The sequence below is a fragment of the Leucopleurus acutus genome (assembly GCF_964270905.1).
Source record: "Leucopleurus acutus genome assembly, chromosome: 15".
NCBI lineage: Eukaryota > Metazoa > Chordata > Mammalia > Artiodactyla > Delphinidae > Leucopleurus > Leucopleurus acutus.
In genome coordinates this window covers 75,602,054-75,627,843 of record NC_139157.1, presented here as the reverse complement: position 1 = coordinate 75,627,843, position 25,790 = coordinate 75,602,054, and the positions used below count along the sequence as shown (strand labels likewise).

The 25,790-nt window shown below is 38.0% G+C and overlaps 1 long non-coding RNA gene and 1 pseudogene across 2 annotated transcripts in view; one reads left to right on the top strand and one right to left on the bottom strand.

Annotated features, from left to right (window-relative positions):
* Window positions 1-11,559: 11,559 nt before the first annotated feature.
* LOC309972390 (transmembrane protein 41B-like) lies at window positions 11,560-13,240 on the top strand (annotated as a pseudogene). The gene has a single exon. The product of its transcript is annotated as a transmembrane protein 41B-like (transcript).
* Window positions 13,241-18,195: 4,955 nt separating this feature from the next.
* Window positions 18,196-25,790, bottom strand: part of LOC309972443 — a 47,793-nt gene continuing 40,198 nt past the window's right edge. Inside the window, exon 4 of the long non-coding RNA XR_014326803.1 lies at window positions 18,196-18,385. This is a non-coding gene — a long non-coding RNA (uncharacterized lncRNA). The remainder of the gene's footprint in view (window positions 18,386-25,790) is intronic.

Sequence of the window (25,790 nt, the reverse complement as noted above, 5' to 3'; positions counted from 1 at the left end):
TAAAGAAGAAAATAAAATCACCTGTAAGCTTACCACCAGAGATAAATCCTGCTAGACATTTGATATATATTCTTCTGTTGTTTTTACTCCACAGTATTTTTTCCCCAAAATATGATTATAGTATATACACAGTTTTGTAACCTTCTAACTTAAAATATATTGTTAAAAGATATATTATCTTTTATATTTATATCTAATAATACATAGACATATAGTTAAAATATACAAAATGTATTATTAAAAGATATAAAACATCTTTCTATGTCATTGAATATTTTTCTCCTGCATATTTTTGTTTTAGACAGTTATCAAAATTTAATAAATTATCATTATTAGATAGTAGGTTGTTTCTCAATTTGGGATTGTTATAAACAGTATTTAGATAATTATCTTTATATACATTTATGAATTGTCTAAATATAAATTCCTATAAGTGGGATTGCTGTGTCAGAGTACAAATACCTAAAGGTTTTTGATACATATATATAGCTAAATTGCCTTCTAGAAAAATTATCAGTTGACTTCCTTCCAAGAGAATATGAGAATGCCCATTTCCCTACAGCATCTATCACTGAATAAAATTCATTTTTATTGCCAAATTGATAGATAAAAATGGATCTTGGGGCTTCCCTGGTGGCGCAGTGGTTGAGAATCTGCCTGCTAATGCGGGGGACACGGGTTCGAGCCCTGGTCTGGGAGGATCCCACATGCCGTGGAGCGACTGGGCCCGTGAGCCACAACTACTGAGCCTGTGCATCTGGAGCCTGTGCTCCGCAACAAGAGAGGCCACAATAGTGAGAGGCCCGCGCACCACGATGAAGAGTGGCCCCCACTTGCCACAACTAGAGTGGCCCCCACTTGCCACAACTTGCCTCACGCAGAAACGAAGACCCAACACAGCAAAAATAAATAAATAAATTACTAAACTCCTACCCCCAACATCTAAAAAAAAAAAAGGATCTTTTTTACTTGCACTTTTGGTTGCTAGGAAAATTTGCTTAATAATTTAATTGTTAATTAGCTGCAAAATTCATTTGCTAACCATACTGGAGAATTTCCTATGGATCTGATAATATAATAAATAAAACACTGCCATGATTTGGAGATTTCTGATTATTTATGTTTGACTACATACGCTATGTAACTGCAACTAAAAGGCCATTTATTCAGTACCATCTCATTATCTTCTCTTCCTAAGAATGCACCACTAACATGCATAAATACAGTTTGCACAAATGCATGAAGGAAGCAGAGGAGACTGGCTAATTATGAGAAGAAGGGCACAGGAAGAGATAACCGAAGTGGCACAAGAATGATAATCTTTAAATAACTTATAACCAAGTAACATCAAATCAACAGATATTTATTAAGATGCTCCATCTTTTCCATTCTTGATTCCTGTATTATTCTGCATTTTTGGCAGGTTGCCGACAGGCAATCTTCTCTCAAAAGTATTGTTGGGCTCTAATATGTCTGTAAGATCTGTCTTCAGACTCTCCTATTGCTGACTGGTATCAATTACACAAACCTACTCTATAGAGATGCAACAGGCAAAATCTTCTTGCCTGGCACTTTAATGCAGTCAAATTCAGCACCACGATAGCAGTACTTACCAATTCATTTCTAGTATAGCAGCCAATAAGGAGACCTTAATTTCTCTCAGAACCTAGGTAGCATGTAATAAATTCTCCATATCTTCACAAATTTTTAAACGAAATATTTTTACTCTTATTCTAACCTTCAAAAATGCACTATAACCAGAACGCAAAGACTAAAATCAAATGTAATAACATCATATGACAATAACACTTCATTTTATTTAAAAAAATTTATCAATATAAATTGATATATAAATTATAAAATTATAACTAAAAGTTGAGAAAGCAACTACCACAGCACAGTGGTACCAGACAACTTGAGTTCTAACCCTGCACCCACCACGTACTAGATGTGTGGCCTCTGCATATTTCTTAACATCACTGTGCTTCATTTTATTTGAGTGTAAAATGAGAACACTAGTAAATACTTTATAGGGTAGTTGCAAGGATTATATGGATTCCTACGTGTAAAGCCCCTAGTGCCTGACACATAGTAAGCACCATAAATTGCGTCTGTTATTATTGTTATTACTACTATCGTCAAATAATAAAAAAAAGGCTATCCATGAGCTTTCAGGGAAAAGAAAGTGATGATCGTCAGGAGCCAAAATGTGTTCACAGTGAGTTACCTTTCTTTTACCTTACACAACTGCCAATTCAAAACATGTACAAAACTTGCCCATCTTTCTTTTTTTGAAGTTTCAGTTTTTATCTGTGGAAAATAAGTAAAAAGAAAGACTACTTCCATAATTAAAGAGATTTTTTTAAAGAGATATAGGAAGATAAGTTATTAATTCAACAATTAGGGCTTCCCTGGTGACGCAGGGGTTAAGAATCCACCTGCCAAAGCAGGGGACATGGGTTCAAGCCCTGGTCCAGGAAGAGCCCACATGCTGTGGAGCAACTAAGCCCGTGCGCCACAACGACTGAGCCTGTACTCTAGAGCCCACAAGCCACAACTACTGAAGCCCGCACGCCTAGAGCTCATGCTCCGCAACAAGAGAAGCCACCACAGTGAGAAGCCCGCGTACCACAATGAAGAGTAGCCCCCTGCTCGCCGCAACTAGAATAAGCCACGCAGCAACGAAGACCCAGTGCAGCAAAAAATAAATATTTTAAAATAATAAGATATTAGAAAAAAAACAATTAAGCAGCCTGAAGCCTTTAGCTCTGAAGCACCTTGTTTCTTGCTGACTTACACCATACAAGTTATTAAAACAATCAGACTAGCAAGAAAGTGCCTCCAGAGTTTCATAGAGCGAAGACCCTACAAGGACTCAATACTCTAAGTGAAGACTAAGAACAGGCCAGCAATATTAACACTGTAATAAACGGCAATTGTCAATAAGAAGAAAAAATTAAAAGGAAGTGGCGGCATCTACAAAAGGCAGTATTTTACTTTCTTGCTTGCTTTATATTTAGATCTTGTCTTTTAATGTTTCCTGTAGACTCTGGATTTATCCATATGCCAACCATATCCAAACCACTGATGTCTGAATAAAAAAGTGTTTGTAGGTGCTTGTGTATGTGTGTATTTTAAACAAAACTGGTTTTCTTTGACTTCTTAATCCTTTTCTTTGGATGCTTAACATAACATTCTTGGAAACAACTCGACTGCACAAACATGCAAACACTGCCACCTAATGGCAGCAACCCATTTTAAGGTAGTCAACCGACACAGACTGCTGTGACATTTGAATGTCTTTCTCAAGGGAAACAAATATCACACAATCAGGCATCATGGCTCAAGTTCTAAAACCATCCATCACCCTTATGGTCTCTTGAGAAATAAGTAATCACAAGAAAAACCTCCCTAAAACTCTTCCCTGAAACTTCCCTTCAGCCTTGCTTACAGGATCCTTAATCTTTCTTGTCTTTCTCCTATCAGTGGCTTTCATCTTGGCTGCTCTCCTCTTTTACAGCATCTTATCTGTAAAAATTATTTTAAATATAACAAACTCTATTTTTAAAAATACAAAAATGGATTTAATTTGACACACTAAGGTCATCAGTTACTCCTTGGTCTTTAATTAGATGACGAACTTCATATGAATTCTTTCTCATGAACTTAAAGGAAAAAGAAAAAGAAAAACAACTCAGCCATTCAGTTCAATTTTGTTTCTCCCTTCTTGTCTCCAGCCACCAAGTATCTATCAGCCTAGCAGGACAGTGGCAGAAGCCTGGAGTGATGCTGGATTCTAGATCCTTCTAAGCACATTCACACACAACCTTTTCATAAGGGAGTCAAATAGCCCCCAAAGCTTTCACGTTTGGCACGTCCTCCACACAATCTTGTTTTTTAATTTCTTCTCCTAAAACCACTGAAGCCCAATGAAAGATTTACTGTCTCTTCCCTTTTCCACTTTTTCCATTTAAGCAGGCTTATTTGGCTCTGGACTCACCAATTCAGCAAAAACAGTTAATTACTTAAAGCAAGAATAGATTGTGCCCTATGATATTGTCTCCATCTGCCATAAAAGAAAATTGCAAACCCAACCTACTAGCTATCATTTTCCAGATTGTGCTGATAAAGAACAGGCTTTAAGTGACTTCCCTGGTGGTCCAGTGGTAAAGAATCCGCCTTCCAACGCAGGGGACGTGGGTTCAATCCCTAGTCAGGGAACTAAGATCCCACATGCCACGGGGCAACTAAGCCCACGCACCACCATTACTGAGCCCTTGTGCCTCAGCTAGAGAGCCCACGTGCTGCAAATTACAGAGCCCACGCGCTCTGGAACCTGCGCACCACAACTACAGAGCCCACACACCCTGCAGCCTGTGCACCACAACTAGAGAGAGAAAAATCCGCACCCCACAACTAGAGAGAAGTCCGCACGCCACAACGAAAGATCCCCCATGCCACAAAGACCCGATGCAGCCAAAAAATTAAAAATAAATAAAAATTTTAAAAAAGAGCAGGCTTTGAAAGTCAGTAAATGTTCTTGTGAGCAGAGCTGACGACAAAATTTGTAAGGCCTAGTGTAAAATGAAAGCACAAGTTCCTTTTTCAAAATACTGGGGATAAAATTGCTGTTGAAGTTACTAAAATGTAAAGCTTTTTCCTTTCTTCCATAGTCTTTCTTTTGACTAGTTACAGTGTTTTTTATTTGCTACTTAATGTCATCTAAGTTAACAAAAATTAAAATTTTAAATTATTATTATAAATTAATAAATTGAATTATTATTTAAATTTTATTTTTTTAATTATTATGAGTTTTACCCTTCATATTTATATTATGCAATAACAGTTTTTAAACACAAAAGGACTTAACTGGTTGCAGAATCATTGAAATTACATAATTCATGTTTCATAGCTCATACATGCATATGTACTTCATTCTAGCAGAGACGTAGAAACGATGAACAACACTAACTCAACTGTTTTTATTTCATTTCTTGGTACCAGCACATTCTACCAACACTCTCTACATTTGGTTTACTAGTAAGTAAAGGACTGAAAGAAAAATAACTGTCCATTTCTATATTATCACTTCTAGCATAAGGACTTAGCTAGCAGAGGGCCAGCCAATAGAGGTTTCCACAGACATTTCTATTTCTGAGAATGCCATTGCCTTTTTTTAAATTTATTTATTTATTTTTGGCCACACCACGTGGCTTGCGGGATCTTGGTTCCCCAACCAGGGATCAAACCCAGCCCCCTGCAGTGGAAGCACAGAGTCTAGCCACTGAACCACCAGGGAATTCCCAACCATTACCTTCCTTTGGCATTCAAAACAAATTCTAGTTCAAAAAAGGTGTGTTATCAGGACTTCCCTGGTGGTCCAGTGGTAAAGAATCTGCCTTCCAATGCAGGGGACAGAGGTTCAATCCCTGGTGGGGGAACTGAGATCCCACATGCTGCAGGGCAACTAAGCCCGCACACCACAACTACTGAGCCCGCGTGCCTCAACTAGAGAGCCTGCGTGCAGCAAAGAACAGAGCCCACCCACTCTGGAGTCTGCATGCCACAACTAGAGAGAGAAAACTCACACGCCACAACTAGAGAGAAGCCCACGCGCCACAACGAAGAGCCCACGTGCCACAACAAAAAGATCCCACATGCCGCAACAAAGACCCAACGCAGCCAAAAAATTTAAAAAGAAAAAAAAAAAAGTGTGTTCTCAGGGCTGTCGTCACCCCAACTTAGTCATAGACATAAAACTTCCCTTATGTTTGTTTGAGTCTCACTAAACTCCCATGCATCATGCATTTGCTGGAATTCTGTGCTCAGAGAGCATTGTGAGCAGTTTATGTGAATGGAGTGGTAAGAAAAGGTGGACAACATATTAAATTTACCTCTTCTGCTCATATACATGCTCCATCGCCCCAGGCTTCACTTACATACCATAAGCTCAAAGATAAAGTTATTAATGATTTCAAGACAGGGACAGTAGAGCATTAAACCAAACGTGGGTCCTTCTGAGCACAGAGCCTGGTGTGACTGCACAGGACATAAAACTAGCCCTGCTTACGAGATTTCTTAGGACAGAAAAGCTTCACTTTTCTTTAATGAGAGGGAAGAACAGGAACTTTGTTTATTGAGTATTTACTTTATGTTGAGCACTAGGTTAAATCCTTCACGTACGCTACCTCATCTAATTATCAAACAACACTTTGGGGTAGGTATTTTTATTTAATTTTTATTGAAATATAGTTGCTTTACAATGTTGTGTTCATTTCTGCTGTACAGCAAAGTGAATCAGTTATACGTATACATATAGCCCCTCTTTTTTAAGATTTCCTTCCCATTTAGGTCACCACAGAGGACTGAGTAGAGCTTCCTGTGCTATACAGTAGGTTCTCATTAGTTATCTATTTTATACATAGTAGTGTATACATGTCAATCCCAATCTCCAAGTAGGTATTTTTATTCCCATTTACAAAAGGAGAAATTGGGAGTTGTAGAAGCTAAGTGGTTTGCCCAATATCTCTCAACTAAAAGGTGGTGGAATAGGGATTTTAACTCTGGTTTGATTGATCCCAAGGCCTGTTACATCCCACTACCTCCTTCAGAGCATTTACTTCACATCTTTTAATGATAAAATATTTTTAAACTGTTACTTTCATATATATCACATATAATAAACGTATATATGCTAACATGCCAATAAGAACAAGTATGAATTACTAAAATAGCATGATTCACATGCTATTAAAAAGAAATCTCCTCTAGGCTTCTAGTTTAATATGACAGACTAAGCGTACACATTTACCTCCTTCCCCTGCTGAAGTTTCATTAAAATGATAATAATGCTTTCTTTAAAAGATATAAACTGTCAACTGCAAAGAACAGAGAATGGAAGTTGTTGGTAAATAAGCAATCCCAAAATCAAGAGAAACAATTCATAAAGAAAAACATGCAGTGGAAATCCGTTTATAAAGTTAAGAAACAGGCAAAGCTAAATAATCAATGCTTAGGAATACATACATAGATGATAAAACTATTTTCAAAAGAAAAGGAATGATTAACACAACCTTCAGTGCAGGAACTACCTCTGGAAGGAAGGGAATGTGATTAAAGAAGAGAACACAGGGGCTTCTATAGTGCTGCTGTTTCCTTTCTTACCTGGAGTGATAGGTACATAGGGATTCATTTTGTTATATATTTAAAGTACATAATAATACTCTTGAATGTATAATGTATTTCCCCTGAAAATATTAACTTTTTAAAAAGATACTGCATTCATAAATAACTACAAGACAGTATGTACAAGACAGTATCAGATAACAAGAAAACTTTTGGAAATTAAAATTTGATTGCCAAATAAAAATTCAATGGAAAAGTTAGACAATAAATCTAAAGAACTCTTCCCGATTGCAATACAAGGAGACTGAAACATGGAAGAAAAGATGAGAGACTCGAAAGATTATTTCAAGACATTTTACATCCAAGTAAGAATTCCAGAAAGAGAAAACAAAATTGAGGGAAAAATTATCACAGAAGCACTAATTGATAATTTCCTTGAAGATTAAGTCAGTCTTTAGACCAAAAGGACTCATTCTGCACCCAGGATTAGACACGTCCTGGTAAAATGTCATAGCTCTGAGTATAAAGAAATGATCCAAAAAGCTACGCAGGAGAAAAGACAAGGGAGTGAAAATCAAAGATATTAGCCACCTCATCAGAACAGGACGTGGAAAGGCAATACAGGAAGGCCTTCAAAATTCCCAGGGAAAATGATTTTTACCCCAGACTTCTAAAGCCAACATAATAATCATTCATGAGGTCAGAGTAAAGACGTTTTCAAACATGCGAGGACCCGGAAGTTTACCTTAAATGCAATCTTTCTTAGGCATGAAAATGTATTTTAAGAAAATAGGAAAGTATACCATCAAAAGAAAGAAAGAAGGCCATCCCCCCCCCCCCAAATAGTCATTCCCAACTCAAGAGAGCAGTGAAGCAAAGTGATGGCCACACTCTAGCTGTCCTAGAGAGTCCTCGTAGAGACGGGAGCCAGGAGACAGAGGGTTGGGATGGAAAGACTCAGGGAAATTTTGAGAATATATAGAATAAATAATATGGATGGGAGTTTGGAAAAACTTGAGGATAAAACAAAGGCACTTGAAGTGTAAAAAGGAAAATCTATTTAATGTGATACGAAGAACATTCTCCATTGAGTGGCGGAGTAGTAATAACTTGTATCCCACAGACAAGGACATGCAATACTGGCTGTTACTTGACTCTACAGTGAATGAACATGCATATGCGCCTGTGTTGGCTCTGGCCCTCCGGGAAACAGTGGTCAAGGCAGAGTTAGAAGGGCAAGAGATGTTTTGGGTGGAGAAGCCTGTGAAAGACAAAGGGGAGAGGGTGTAGGAGTAGGCACAAAAAGCTTTCAGTGCTCAGTGTAGATCTGATGCCTGTGAAAGGAAAGGAAAAAAGAAGGAGGCTTGGATAGGAAGAGCCCAGACTATGGTACCACTCAAAAAACTCTTAGCCAGCCCCACAGGAAGTTACAAGCAAAAATTGCCCTTTGCATGAGTTTCATGTTGGGCAGCAATGGCCACACCTAGAACCCCACCATGCTCAGTCACTGGCTAGAGTCACCCAGAGAGTGAGGAAGAGTGTGTCCTCTGCTCCAAGAGTTTGGTGGATCTCAAAGGTGCTGCTGCTGACTGCACCTCTTGCTTGAGAAACTCTCTTAAAAGGAGACCTGAGGGGCATAGTATACTTCTTCCAATATATGCAACACACTCACCTAGACCTCAAAGGACACCACCTCAAGACTGTGTCCAATTACTGCATCAGCTCAAAATCCAGGTTTTGTTGTTTGGTTGTTTGTTTGTTTTTCAGTGATATGCCCTCCTTTATATCAGGTCCAGATGTGGTCTAGTTATTTACCAAAAAAACAAAAGCAGTTGTCTTACCCAATATACTCAGTGGTAGGGGAGGTACAGGATAATCACAATAAAAGCTACCCAATTATCAAATATCTTTGATGACATAAAATACACTTTACATGAAAAACTTCATGAAGTTCACTCATATAGCTTATCTTCTAATTTACGTTTAAATAACATGGTCATGGTGTTAAGTGCCTCTTGGCATCATCAGTGATAACTGAGACTGGTCTTCCTACTATCCTTGATTTCTTGCCTCTCATCATGGGGGAAGTTACATTCTGCACTGAGCCTTAGGAGAGGAAACAAAGGCAGGTTCAGGGACTATGATAATGGATAAACTAGATTGAAAACATTACCCATAAGTAATCATATATCTTAAAAATTATTTAATATGGGGCATATTTTCATGAGATAAAACTTTTATATGATATGTATACTTTAAAAAATGAATCTTAAATTTGAAAAAAAAAAAGTGAGCCTATATTGTATAAATTCCCAGAGCTCACAAATGTCTCCATTAGCCAATCTAGAAGGCCTCAGTTCTTCTGTCTGCTTGTCCATTTTTCTCACAGGCCTCTGGTTTGGCCTTCCAGGGGTTTCTTTCTTGTCCGTTATCCTCCTTAGACACTTCTGAAGTGAGGCTACATAGCTTTCACAACCTACTTCCCACCAATGCAGGTTTGAAGATTTGCAAGTTGCTTTAGAGGTTAAAAAAAAATCACAGGCTTTTGCAGCCCTGACATGTGGATCATTTGGTAATAACATTCCCTCAAAAACTTACTAGGCTTTTGCAGCCCTGACATGTGGATCATTTGGTAATAACATTCCCTCAAAAATTTACTAGGATTCTAGTCTTTTAGTTTTCAAGGGATGAACTCAGCCAAAGATTTCATCAAAAAATTGCTTCAAGACTTGAGGACTGACATTTCACTTACAACCTCTGTACCCTGCCTAGGGCAGTGGCAGCTACTGGAAGCCAGCTGAGACTTGGGGACAAGGCAACACCCTTAATCTCATCTTCACAGCCAGACTGGTTCCCATAGTCTAACAGGGGTGCTTGAAAATGTTTGTGGCCCTATTCCTATCTCCTGCTAAAACTGACAGTTCTATAATTGCTTGAATTTGTATTACAGAATCAGTTTATTTCCTCAGCCCTGTGAGGCCCCAAATTACCAGAACCCCAGTCATCTGAGATTGCCTCAGGCACCAAGTCCTTCATCAAAGTTGTATTTCCCTCCATTTCTACTTGCAAACCAGCTAGTTCTAGCCTGAGCTCTCCTCTTTGTTGCCAGGCCTTTTAAAAGAGGTCAGAAGCAGCCAACAGACATTTTTTTTTTTTTTCCCCACCATTTCCGCTGGAGTTATTGGCTCACTTGGCCCATAATCTACCCATCCAAGTGTCAGAGGTACATTTGCCACTGTTTTGCCACACCATAAAAAATGTGACCCCCTTTTACATTCTGCAATGTCTGTATCCTTGAAACTATCAAATAAATGCACCTAGTTACCTTTCTGTTACATATAGTACTCTACTTTCACATACCAAATTTTATTAGTTAGGGTATAGGTTCAGCTGCATGAAATACAAACCTGAGCTAACATACCTTTAAAAAGATAGAAGATAGTTTCCCTCTCCCATAGAGCAGCAGCAGGATAGAAGAAGGAGGGATAAACAGTACAGCCCCTTCCCTTAAGGACATGTCTTTAGAAGTATCACATATCATTTTCCCTCACAACTTCCAGGCTGGAACATAATGACGTGGCCATGGTTCAGTGGAAAGAAAGCTGGGAAATGGATGGCCATGTGCCCTGCTAAAAAAAATCCCAGGGTTCTCCTGCTGTAAAGAGAGAGACTAGAAATCAGGGACAACCAGTCTCCTCTACTACTCTTCCCCAAGTCTTGCCCCCTATTCAACGGAGAATATTCAAACTAATTCTCCTAAGACAGAATTTCCCCCATAATTTTCCCAGTCAAGACTGATGAATAAAATCAGTTCCTCTATGTCCTGACTTTCAAGGCTCCTTAATCACACTTCGTTCAAAGCCAAGCTCAAATCTCATCTCTTTCATAAAATCTCAGGCTGCTCCAACCTGATCTCTCCATTCTCTGCACTCTCAGTGAGACAGTTTAGCACTTGATTGTTCTCTACTTTTTCGTATGTGTGTTTTCTCTAAAAAGAATGATCCTGTGCTCATTACAAGAAAGTTCCATGATTTATCATCCTTCTTTTTTGGCTCCACAATATGTATTGAGGTGTTAATAGCCTAGAGAGTGCTCAACAAAAATGATTGATGGATCAGAATCCTAAGTCATTAAACACACAAGAATTATGAGAGCGATAACAAAACTACAGTGAAGAATCTTTATTTTCTCTGATGCCGTGTTTGGGGTTGGATTCCTCTTACAATTAAATTTCTAAGCGTTCACAAAGACATTATTTCTTTTTAAAAACATGTATTTCGACTGTGCTCGCGGGCCTGAGGTCGTCTCCGGTGAGGCGGTCGTCCTGAAAGCAGCTGCGGCTCTGGCCCCTGGGCGTGGTAAGGAGCCTGCCGCGTGCTTGTTGTTACTGGGCCGCAGCATCACCCCGCTTCCTCCACCTTCCCTGCAGCAGCCATGGCGAAAGGCAGAGGCGACGAAAGATCGCACGCGGGGCGCTCCATACGACCCCTCGGGGGACAAGGCAGCGGGGCCGCGGGGTCCCTCGGCGCCAGGCAGCGGAGACCACCTGAAGGAGAAAGCCTGTGCAGCAGTTGGGTCAGCAAGGATGTCGCTTCTTTATACTGGTGTCCATTTTCTTTTCTGCAGCTTTTGTTATGTTTTTGGTATATAAAAATTTTCCTCAGCGTAGAGAAGAAGGAGTGAATATGAAGGTTCCCAGAGATATGGATGATGCCAAGGCTCTAGGAAATGTTTTATCCAAATATAAGGACACCTTTTATGTACAAGTACTTGTAGCTTATTTTGCTACATATATTTTCTTGCGAATATGTGCTATTCCGGGCTCTGTATTTCTCAAAACACTCTCAGGGTTTCTTTATCCCTTTCCACTAGCCTTATTTCTTGTTTGTTTGTGTTCTGGACTCGGTGCCTCATTCTGCTATATGCTCTCCTCTTTAGTCGGGAGGCCGGTTGTATATAAATACCTAACTGAGAAAGCAGTGAAATGGTCACGGTAGGTTGAACGTCACAGAGAACATCTCATTAACTACATTATATTTTTGAGAATAACACCATTTCTGCCTAATTGGTTTATTCATGTCTCCTGTGATAAACGTGCCATTGAAAGTTCTTTTTACTGGCACTTTTCGAGGTGTTGCATCTCCCTCTTTTGTAGCAATTAAGGCAGGAACACTGTACCAGCTTACAACAGCAGGGGAAGCCGTTTCCTGGAACTCAGTATTTGTTCTAATGATTTTGGCTCTTCTTTCTATTCTGCCAGCGATCTTCCAAAAAAACCCAAAGCAGAAATTTGAGTGAATAATCCTCTGGGTTTTAGTTTTCCTATCACCATCATCATCATCATCTCTCAGGATTGGCAGATTTATGTGTTAAAATCACTTCTTCAGTAAATGAAACAGGAATTTGTAAAATAAAATTTCCTATCGGGTGGTTAAAATAATGCATTTAAGTGGCAAAGGAGAGAAGTAAAAATGGAAATTGGTATACCATGAAAAGTGCCATCAGTAGTTACGACAGACATCTCCTAAATTACTATTCCAAGGCCATAGATAATAAATGTAGCAGCATAGTAGGAAATTCTTGACCCAACTGATTAGCCCAATATATTTCATGAACTGGCCAGAAATACTTACCCTTTACTTGATAATTTAATATTTTTCTCTCTATTCCACACTATAACTAAAACAGAACAAATACAAAATTCAAAAGCAAAGATACAATATTGCTGTTCTGACTGTTGTTGGCCTTCTTTCAGAGCATAAACTTGAAAACTAAAGCTCAAAAGAGATTTACATTTTCTTCCTTTTTACCTTTGAGGTAATAGACTTGTTTAGAAGTTGCATCTTAGTGGACTACTGAATTTGGAAAAGATATCAAGTTATATCTATTTAGTGAATTTTATTTTTGTCTTCTTCTGTTCTAGATTATCATGGATTAGTTTGAAATTTAAAATTCTGACTAGTCTGTTTTCATCTGTTTCCTTTCAAAATATTTCCACTGTGCATATACAGAATGGCAATTACATGATAATTGTATCATATTGGTGTTGATAATTTATATTCAGATAATATTTTGTTACACAGTACCCCTTTACTATCTCAAAAGGGGATCAAAAAAGCAAACATTCAAAGTATGCAGTTTTTAGATGTTAGATTAATTAGATTCCTTTATATTTTGAAACAAAAGCAGTGTCGGTACAACACTTAAGTGGTTGAATATAGTTTATTTGTTCCAATGACTGTAAAATTTACCTCATTTATTATTATTAGTCTGGTCATTAAAGCATGTATTATGTAATTACCCTTCTTCTGCATGGTATGTAAGAATGCCTTGTTTCATTTCTGTTGATGGCTTTTTTGTTTGGGGCTGCTTTTGATTAGTGCAGTTTCCCTATTTAGGGTTTTTACTTCTTATATCTCAAAGTAAAATTAAATTCTCATATGGTAACTACTATATTTAAATAGTCCTGGAAAAACTGAACAGCTTTTTGCTGCTTGCTTAATGGTTGGTAATATCCTCGATTCCTTGATTCTAGGACATAAAGTAAAGTACTCTGTCAGTTTTACCTTCACCCAACACTGTCATGTTGAAAAGTACTTTAGCTGTGGAAGAATCCTTGTATGTTTTTATTGTGAGAGGTCTGATCAGCCTCAAAGCCTGTTTCTACTACATAATGTGGACTGATTATTTTCTCTATCACAGTATTAACAAATTGATTTATTGTAAATACAAAGAAAATATATTAATTAATATACTATTCTTATATCACCTGGCCTTTTGTGTGAAATTATTTATTGTTATTTCTAGCCAGGTTTTCTTCCTTTCTTATTGACCGGAGACTGAGTGATAAAGCTTTTGTTATTTTTACAAACAAACTTAAAACATAGCCTTTTTGGACAAAGCTCACTAAATATTACTGTATAAAATGTAATTGAGTAAATTTTTATCAGACTTTTAAAAATACGAGTTTGGACTCAGGAGCAGCCTCACTATTTATTCCATTATGTATATATTGTACTTACTCTATTCTCAGAGTATTCTCCCTATCCTTATCATTGATCCTCTCTCCCTTTGCTGATTATTTTTTCTGTTAGAAAACTGTAGCTGTCACTTAAGGTGGAGTATATTTTCTTCTCCCAAGAGAATAGCCAGTCTTTCCACATCCATCATCATTGACTGTCAAGAAAGAACCTTCAGCAGGCTGTACCCTAAATGCATTTGGTGGCCTATATTCATGGATTCACAGACTTGGCCTGATGCCAGATGTAGATTCAAGTTTCAGCCACATCTTGAAGATAATTACATAGTAATAACCACCAGAAGGCAAATATGTGTAGTGGGGAGGCGAGCAGGCTAACTAGGAAGTTGGCACACTAAGACTGTTCCCCTCTTAGTTAATGGCCTCTCTCTGGAGCTCTATTACTTTGAGTGTAATATTTCTAAGATACTTAATAAATGTAAAGTAAAATGTAGGAAGAATAAATTGTACTGAAAAACTTTAAAAATAACGTATTTCTTCTCTTTCTTAATGTTATTGTAAAAAAACAAGGAATAAATGACTAGAAAATATAAATAGGGAAATAAAATTACCTATAATCCCTATAAGAATAGATTACACCTAATAATACTTTAGTGTATATCCTTCAGTGAAAGATATGATTTCAAACACATTTCAATGAGAATTACATGCACAGGGTTCGAATTGTCAGAAACTATTAAGAGTATTGTCTGAAACAGCTTTAATGATCTTTCTTATTAGTATCTAACAGGACTTCCTCAAGCCTGCTAACATTCTTCCCTCTCTACTACTCTTACCAAGGCATATATTTAAGCTGATTTTATGCTTCCAGGATTTATGATAGACAAATGCTTGGCTTTCAGAGGTATAGTGACATATATCATCTACAGTCATTAAACAAAGCATACAGTATTTTTATGTGTTTCATTTTTCTACCCTATGGGTTACAAGCATCAATATATAAATTTTCAAGAAAAAAAGGGATACCTACACTATAAACATATATTTATATGTTTCAATATATTTTATGGTCTTTATAATTCTTGGTAAGAAGCAATAAGATATATTCTCTTGACTTTCGAATAAAATATCCCCAAAATACATTTTCCCTTCAGAATATTAATCATTAAGTTATATCTATCCTTTCTTATCTACATCACAGAGCTATAATGAAAATAAATGGAGAAATAAATTTGAAAAAATTTTGAGCTCTTGGAAGGAATAGTATCATATAAAGGTGAAATACTATTTTATTTACAAATTCAAGATTATTTTGAAGTAGAAGTCACCCTACCATTGCACTGTATATAGACAGATATTTCTCAGAATCATTACTTTCCATATCAATAAAAGTCAAACCATAGATTGCTTCACTTTTCTCTGTATGGAATTCTCAGATCCAAAGTATTTCATTAAAATGTTCTTTTCCCTATATTGAAAAATAGTGCATCCCACTGAGTATGAATGACCACCCACTTTTTTCAAAGGGGGGAATTATAGACATGAAGATTACTCATGAAAAACTCAGAAAGGAATTCACTCATAATGGGCAAAAGAATTGCAAAATGAATACTAGGTGTAGCATAATATCAAGAAGAGGTACTATCCTGATAAATAGCTCCATTCCTTTATTTTTGACTTATCAAACTATTATTGCTAACTTAATGTTTTCCATATTGGCATTTGGCAGTATTAGAAACCCAGAGAAGGAACTGATCCCTAGGCAATATGTGAATAATTATTAAATCCAGGTGATAAGTACATGGATGTTTGTTTAATCACTCACTTTTCTGTAGTTTTTTAAATTGTCATAATAAAAAGCTGCTTTATCCTAAGGTTTCAATCACTTCCATTTTACCAGCAAATAGCTCCTTGTTGGCCAGAATTAGGCCCAGCAAAGCAATTCACTTTATCACTTTTATACCTTCAAAAATGAATTGTCAAAGTAGTGTCTGATTTTAACTAAATAAGCCAACTAATAGATGTCCAGATAAGGAAAAGATCTGCCTTCATTATCTCTTGCCTCTGTGCAATTTCTGTGATCTATTTCAAGAATACATCACACACGTTCATTTGCCCAAGCAGTCTCTGCTACTCTCCAACAGTATCATTTATGTCCAAATCCCAAAAGGATTTCCTGGGTACTTCTGCTTGTAGGTTCATAGATTTTTCTACAAGAATATATCATTTTCATAGGTATCATATTTCTTCTTGCCTTATAATAAGACGTTTTCTTTTGAGAGTCATATTGAAGAAAAACACTGGCAAAATAGAGGTTTTATCAAGTGAGTTCAGTTGACCACTCACGGAGTACGCTACCCCCCAGATTAAACTTGAAAATAACTTTAAGTGACAGCTAATATTTGTTGAGCCCTGTTTTCCTAGCGCTGGGCTAAGCACTTTAGTTGCATCTTTGCATTTAATTCTCATAACAATAATGACATTATGTTTACTATACCTGGAGAGAAAATCCACCTGTTTCTCAGAGAACTGGCACTTGAGATATTACTGTGTTCTTGCAAAATTTAGAAATTTACAGTGGTGTCAGCCTTAGTCACCGGGCCTTATCTGAGGTAACTTTCTTGTACATTCAAAACCTCTTCATTTCCATTTCCCCTTTGAGCCCTGTGTTTACTACACTCTTGTGACCAGGAGCCTTGAGTCCAGTGCTATAGCCTCTGCCTCAGGGTATGAAACCAGGTAGGCCTATGGACTCTATCTCCCCACATTTGTTTAGGCTGTATAATCACCCTCCACAGATTTCTATTGTTTATCTTATCCACTGTGTTCCTCCAACAAATCCTTTTACTAACACCCTCCACCCTGGGCTGCAGCCATCTATCTTCTATATACATAGTAAGTGAACAGAGACTTCAGTCTCACAAGGATTTCTTCATGGGGTTTCATTGTTTTTAGTTCCTTGAATTCATTTTTACCTCTTGATTTTGTAGTTTCTCCAAGGTTGATTTGGGGGAGGGAGCCAACCACCCTGGCTCATTCATCATCTTCTTAAGAACCAGAAACGTTGATGTTACTTATTTCTTTATTACTTAATCCCACACTTATGGATGAAGCTACAATTTGTGTTAAATTCTAAAGTAATGATCAGGCTTTATGTAACTAACAAACCCAGAGTCGACTGAGGCCATGTGATAGGAAGAATATCCCCTACAAGACTGTCAACAAGACACACACAACACAGTCAGTCTCTCTGCATGATCCTCCCTTGGCCCAGAATGACTTGAAAACAACATAAAGAGGAACAGATTTGAAGTCACCTCTCTTCTCCACCTACCTCAGGCTGCTAGAAATACACATATCAGTGCTCTAAGCCACTCGTGAAACTTAGTTGTAGTTTTAAGTCCTGACCTGTAGACTTTTACAGAACAAGCATCACATAATTTTTCTAGGCCTTAATATCTAAAAGTCCTATATACTGAAAGGGGAAAAAACCTCCTCCTTTGCATCAGCTGCACCTACTTCCTAAACCTTCTGGGGCTTGCTGTCATCTGACAAGGCTCCACTTGGCCCAAACACACTGCTAAAACCACAGCCTCTATAGTTCAAAATTAAGCTGCAACAGCTATACACCACGAGGCCTGAGACTCTATTACTTCCGGTCAGAGGTTAATGAGCCACCTCCCTCCACCTCATGGCCACCATTCCACCCTCACCCCTTCCCCCGGCCACCCGCTGCCATCACGTTGCTGAGGTCTGCATGGCACATGCCCCTTTCCTCTCACAGACCCCCGGCAACCACTGATCTTCCTACTGTCTCCATAGCTTGGCTTTTTCCAGAATGTCACATAGTCATAATCACAGAAAACACAGCCTATTCAGATTGACTTCTTTCACTTAGCAATATGAATTTACATTTCCTATATGTCTTTTCATGGATGATAGCTCATTTCTTTGTATTGCTAAATAATGTTCCATTGTATGGATGTACCACAGTTCGTTCATCCATTAATCTGTTGGAGTCTATTTTGGCTGTTTTCAGTTTTTGGCAGTTCTAAAGAAAGCTACTGTAAACATGCATGTGCAGGCTTGAGGGTAAACACTTAGAAGCACAATTGCTGGATCATATGGTAGGCCTATATTTAGCTTTGTAAAGAACTGCCAAACTGTCTTCCAAAGAGGCTGTACATTTTGCATTCTCACCAGCAATGAATGAGTTTTTCTGTTGCTCCATATCCTTGCCAGTATTTGGTGTTGTCAGTGTTTTGGATTTTATCCAGGAATCTATTTTTAAAAATTAGAACAAATGAATTTAACAAGATTGTTGGATTCAAGGTCAGTATACAACAATAAATTGCATTTATATGTACTAGCAACAAACAATTAGAAAATATTTTAAAATACTATTGACAGTAGCTTTAAAATACTTAAGAATAAATTTAATAACAGATGTGTGAAAGTTCTACACTGAAAACTAAAAACCATTTCCTGAGAATATTTAAGAAAAACCCCAAATAAATGGAGAAACATGTTTATATGTTTATAGCATAGCAACATTAGTAAGACACCAATACTTCCCTAAATTGATCTGCATATCAAATTCAGGTCCAATCAAAATCTCAGGAGGATTTTTTTAAAGAAATTAACAAACTCGTTCTGAAATTCATATGGAAATTCAAAGAATTTAGAATAGCCAAAACAGTTTCTAAAAAAACAAAGTTATGAGATTTACACTCCCAGATTTCAAGGTTTACTATAGAGTTATAGTAGTCATTACAGTGTGATCTTGACCTAAGGGTAAACAAGCAAATCAATGGAACAGAATAGAGTTCAGCCATAAACCCATGTGGATATAGTCAATTAATTCCAACAAAGATACTAAAGCGGGACTTCCCTGGTGGCCCAGTGGTTAAGGCTCCACGCTTGCACTGCAGGAGGCACAGTTTCAATCCCTGGTCGGGGAACTAAGATCCCTCATGCCACATGGCACAGCCAAAACAGACAAACCAAAAAAGCCCAAACAAACAAAGATACTAAAGCAATCCAAGGAAGAAAGAAAGGTCATTTTAATAAATGGTATTGGAACAACTGAAAATCCATTTTAAAAAAAACTTTGACCAGTAGCTTATACCATGTTGAAAAAAGGTAGGATAATATCTTCATGACTTTGATACAAAGATTTCTTAGACCAGACCAAAAAAATCACTGGCCAATAAATTTTACTTCACCGAGATAAAAAAAAAAAAACTGTTGTTATCTAAAAATATCATTATGAAAATGGAAAGACAATCAGACTGGGGGGAAAAAAATGTTTCCAAAACATATCTAAGGACTGGTATTAAGAATATATAAAGGGTTCTACATCAATCAGGGCTTAATCTAAGAAACAGAGCCCCTAGGAGATGTGTATCTGTATGTGCGTGTGCGTGTGTCTGTGTGTGTAGACAGAGAGAGAAAGAGAGAAAAATTTTATTATATGAATTTGATTGACCTCACAAAATTATGGGAGACTGTCTCTGTGAAGCTGTTGCCTCTTCACATGATTCTAGAACCTCAGATCGGTAGATAAAGCAGTTTGAATGCAGTAGGCAGAATAATGCTCTCCCGAAGTGTCCACCTTAATCCCCAGAACCTGTGAATATGTCCGTTTACATGGCAAAGGGGAATTAAGATTGCAGAGGGAAGTAAAGTTACTAATTAGCTGATGTAAAAATAGAAAGATTATCCTGGATTACCCATCCAGTTGGACCCAGTGTAATCATAAGGGTCCTTAAAAGGGAAAGAGGGAAGCAAAAGAATGAGGGTCAGAGAAAGACTTCATTGTTCTCATTTTACAGATAATAAAACAGGAATCTTAGGGCTCCATGCCAGGGTTCCTTCCACAGTGCCAGCCAGCCTTCTCTCTGTGTGAGCAGATTAATGTCAATATGAGACACAAAGAAATGAGAAGCAGTGAGACTTAGACTTGTAACAAGTTGTGGCTTTCTGATAAGGAAGTCATACACATTTTCACTCTCAAAACTCCAAGGATTAGAATTGAAAAAATATAACAACAGTATTTTAATTAATCTTGCTTTGTCCAAAGATATGTCCACTATATACCCTACAGACTAAAACCAAAATTTTCCATTTAAAATATTTAATCCAATACCTAGAAGACACTAGAGCCAACCACACATATCAAAAACTTTAAACAATTCTAAATCAATTTATTTGAATGAGCCTCCCCTAACTTAATACCAGGAGTCCCAGTTTGTAAGAAATCAAATAAATCCTGACCTTCTTCAAGAATTGAAAAATGGTTTAGAGAACTAAATTGTTCTATTTGGACAGTTAGTCAATTGTCAAAGTTAATATAGCTCTTAGAGAAACTGTTTTAACCCATTAAACTATGAAGCAATCTAGAATGTCCCCTAGGTCTTCTTCTTCTTCTCGACAGATTAAATAAATAATTTAGAAGTAAATTAATATACGGGAGAGCACAGCAGCTCTACATTTCCCAATGGGGCATTGCTCACGTGAAAGACATGTGAGTAGTGACCCCTAGAATTGAGCATTACTGTGTCCCTGACAGTTCAAGGATAAACAAGATTTTTCAGGACTGCATACTGTTCTGCCTTTCATACTCATAAACTCTGTCCTTGTTCATAGATGGGAAAGGTAGTCAGTTAAGCACTGTGATTTTTGGAAGGAAGACAGGCAATTCAGAAGCCATGAAATTCTACCTCAGATATATTCCTTTGAATGGAGGCTTTTTTTTAACCCCAAATACCTTTTTATTACTTTTATTATTATTAACGCTTACACAAACACTACCCATTTATGGTAGAAAAATTTTAAAACACAAAGGAAAAAAATCCATAATTCTATCACTTAAAAGAGGCCTCTTCGGCCTTTAGATAGTATACACCATCACCCACACTGGATCTCTCCCCCTTAGTAGGTGTGGCTTCTGTAGTCACAGAAGGTGAGGTGAGGAAGACTAGGAGATACTACAGAGGCCTCAGAAGGCAGACAGTGACACCACCAGCCAATCTCAAGGGATGTGGTTTTTGACCATGACATACATGTATCTCAAGAAACCACCTCCCACAGAATAATATTTCCCAATCTTCCCAAGTCTTGTCCATCCCACCTCCACCCCTATAACTCTGTATTTTATATTATATAACAGGGGTGGGATCTTTATCAGGAGAAATGAAAGAAGTCAGGAAACTTCATCCCCAATTTGAAGATGCTTGTGTTTGACCATCACCTCTATCTTCTTGTGAGCTCTTGGTATCCATTGATGTTTAGCATCTTTCCCAAAACACCAAAGCCAGGCTTTAATGATAACTCAATGCCAAGGAGATACCTGGGATTCTACCCCATGAGCAGGACCAGTACAATGGATATAAACAAATATTAAATAAAGACCACATATTGAGTTGGAGAAGATGAAAAGCCTTCTTAACAATAAGAAAAGGTAGGGTTTCACTGGGTGACCTACTGATAGAGGGATTGACATCACTTAATACTGGATAACAGGGAGCTTAAAAAATATTTAAACCTGAAAAACTCATGAAGAAATGGAGGAAGACAGCAACATCTCTCCAATCCCAGCTTTGTAAATATTGTAAAATATATTTTGTTACAAGCACAAGAATTAAAACACATTATGACTATTTTTCCATGTTAATAAATATAATTCTCAAACATGAGCATAAGTAGTCTAATTCATGGATATGCTACAATTTATTCAGCCAGTCCCAACTGTTGGATATTTAAAGCTTTCCCAGTTTTTGTAGAACTGCAATAAACAGACCTGTATGTAAGTCTTCAAACATCCTCATTATTTTATGAATTTCTGAGCTAAGGAGTATATGCACATTATAAGGGCTTCATTACATATTGCATATATAATTACATATAATATATTTCATACTGACCTCCCAAAGTCAGCACACTCGTGACAGCCTTGCATTAGAGTACTTGCCTCCCCACAGCTTTCCCATAATTAGCTATTATCCTAACTCTGAATTTTTAACTAATTTGATAAGTAGACATCCCCTTATTTTGTTCACTGATCAGAGTTTGCCAACCTCTGGTTTAAGGGATTCAGATATAGCACTTGCAGAAAAGAAACTACTAGGCTGAGGAGATGCAAGCAAGGAGGCAATGAAGAACTAAGGACTTTGAAGAGGGTAGAGCTACCACATCACGGGGGAGGAAACCTGCCAGAGGATCTGGTCCGTACAAATGTCCCAGCCAGGTAAGGAGGTAGATACCTGAGGATGTGGCCAGAGTTGCCACAGAAACAGCCATTAGGTGGGAGGCAGGAGCCAGTCCACGAGGGCCCCTGAGGCCAGTCCCACGGGCCATCTACAGGCTGACCCACTGAGTTCCACGATGAATACAATGGATTGAGTACTGGAGCCTGGAAAGGGAGGGTCTTTTTGTTACCATCACTTCAATAGGGTCCTTCCAGCATCTTATATTGACAGATTAGCATCAAGGCAGCTGTCAAAGGAGAAATGTTTATAGGGTTCAACCACAGTTTCACAAAGCAGGGCACAGAATGGTGGATTGGGCCTAAGAGACAATGTATTTAAAACTGGTGTACAGGTATAATATTTCTGAGTGACCCAACTTGATTCGAAGGTAAACCTTAAAAAATACAAAGGAAAAAAAAAACTTAGCATGTCCTTTTACTCTAAATATTAATAGTCTTGGCAAGACTTTTGATAGACTATTAGTTTAACTGGTAAGTGCCCAAATTAGCAACTGTGGTAAATTGATTGCATAAATGATTTCAATTCTTCACTCTCTTTATCCACATCGTTTGCCATGTGCCTTTACAGTTTTGCTCCCTAAAAAGGAAGAATGAATTTCCTTACCTTTTGAATCTAGGCTGGCCTTGCAACTTGCTTGAGCCAATGGGATGTTAACAGACATGACACAGGCATAAGCGTGAAAAAGTACTTTTATGACTCTGCCCACCTCTTTCCTCTGCCATTGCCGTGAAAAAATATCCAGGTTAGTCTACTAGAGGACAGTAGACACGTGGAATCAAGCCAAGTTAGCCACTGGGATAAGAATATCCATACCAACCAGCAGTCTGCCAACGCCCCGTCACGGGGGCAAGACTAACCAAACACAGCAGAGCTGCCTAATTGCCCTGCATAGCTTGCAACAGACACATGAGTAAGCCCTGCGAAGCCCAGCCCAGGCCAGGGAAATCACGGATTCGTGCATTAAATAAATGCTTATTGTTGCAAAATACTGGGATGTTTTGGGTTGCTTGTTATATAGCATTATAGTGATAACAGGTAACTGATATTCTGCCATTCTATATGTTTACAGAAAAGATCAACATGATTTGTACATCCCACAGGTATATGGATAACTGATGCTTCACTACAAAATTTGAGGTCATTCCCTGTTTTCCCACATTAACAACATCCAACGTCTGCTTTGAAGTAATGAGTAGGTGTATTGTAAGGCAGGGTGCAAGCTTTTCCCAGGAACCATCTTTGGAGTTGCTAGGCATGAGAGTGAGCAAACTGCTATAGGTTCTGTTGAGGCATAAAAGAAGAACCCAGAATCTGTAGCTAAAGGAGGATTTCCTTTCATCTTTAATCCCTGCAGTTTACAACCACCTAGCATATGCATACAGACACCCAAACTCACCTTCTCAATCTGAAAAGGACCTAACATAAAATCCATGTAAAACAGTGAATATAAAAACATTTTTTCTTCACTCCATTCCTACTAGGCCATTTCAGGGATCCCCCTCAACAGGGTACCTCCTTCCACATGTACTCAAGATCCTCATGCCATGCCCAGGCAGCCTCTTGTGGCCTCCCACCCTTCCTCTCTCTCCCACTCCTAGTTTCTCTCCATCTTACCACATATAAAACCTGCTCTCAACTGTAAGCATCTACAAAACTCATACCCATGGAGATTATAGTGACTGATACCTTAGGGGCAATGGTATCTTACCAGGGAGAGGATAGAAGTGCACAAGATAGACTGATGGGCATCATTAGTGAAACAGGGAGAAAGATGAGTAACACTTGGAGGATTAGAACACTTCCCTGGCACCCTGGGCAAGCACAGCCAGAGGAAGGGCTGGCTTCATGGGCATGAGACCTATTCAGTCACACAGAGCCCTGCAGACCTGGTGTCATGCTCTGCTGTAACTCTTCCAAAGGGCTCTGCATTTTTGTTTTGCACAAGGCCCCACACATTAGGTAGCTACGTCCATCCAGAGGTAACAGGTAGGTCTGCTCCTCACCAGATGTGTTCCATCTTGTACAAAACAACAGGTTTTACGTATGGAAATCATTTTATGTACAGTCTTCCGGGTGCTATTGATTTAATAAGCTACCAAAGGCTAATCCTCTGGGATTTTAAACCTCATTTTTTCTGCTTCTCCATAATCATCCATATAACAGCACGTACACTCTTAAAAACGGAGCTGAAATAGAATATTGCTAAAAGTCTGAAAATGATCTCTGATAGGGCTGTTTTGATCTCCCGCAAAACAGAAGACATTTATCATAATACTCCAGCACCATGTTAAGTGTACAGCTGGGACTGCTGTATAAATCCTTGTCTTTCTTGCTTTAGTTTCACATTCTGTTCTGTGGCAGAGAAAACGAATATCTAAACTGCAATTTTTCCCTAGAGGTAATTATGTACTATTTATTAGACCTACATTGTGTGTTAGGTATCTAAAAGAACACATAAAAATGACCTCATTCTAAAATAGCCTTTTAAAATTACAGGCACACCTCAGAGATATTGCACATTTGGTTCCAGACCACCGTAATAAAGCGAGTCACATAAATTTTTTGGTTTCCCAGTGCATGTAAAAGTTATGTTTATACCACATGATAGTCTATTGAGTGTGCAATGGCATTATGTCTAAAAAAACAATGTACATACCTTAATTTAAAAATACTTTATTGCTAAAAAATGTGAAGCATCATCTGAGCCTTCAGCGAGTGGTAATCTTTTTTGTGGTGGAGGTTGCTGCCTTGATGTTGATGGCTGCTGACGAAGCACGGTGGTGGTCACTGAAGTGGAATGGCTGCAGCATTTGCCACATCAATGGACTCTTCCTTTGGAGAACAATTTCTCTGTAGCATGCAATGCTTTTTGATAGCATTTTACCCACAGTAGAACTTCTTTCAAAATCGGAGTCAATTCTCTCAAACCCTGCCACTGCTTTATTAACTAAGTTTATATAATATTCTAAATCCTTTTTTGTCATTTCAACAATCTTCACAGCATCTTCACCAGGAACAGATTGTGTCTCAAGAGACCACTTTCTTTGCTCACCCATAAGAAGCAGCTCCTCAACCATTCAAGTTTTATCATGAGACTGCAGAAATTCAGTCACATCCTCAGGCTACACTTTTAATAGTAGTTCTCTTGCTGCTTCCACCACATCTGCAGTTACTTCCTCCACTGAAGGCTTAAACTCTTAAAGTCATCCATGAGGGTTGAAATCAGCTTCTTTCAAATGCCTTTTAAAGTTGGTATTTTGACCTCTTCCCATGAATCATGAATAGTCTTAATGGCATGCAGAATGGTGAATACTTTCCAGAAAGTTTTCAACTTACTTTGCCTGGATCCATCAGAGGAATCACTATCTATGACAGCTATGGCATCAAAAAATGTATTTCTTAAATGACAAGACTTG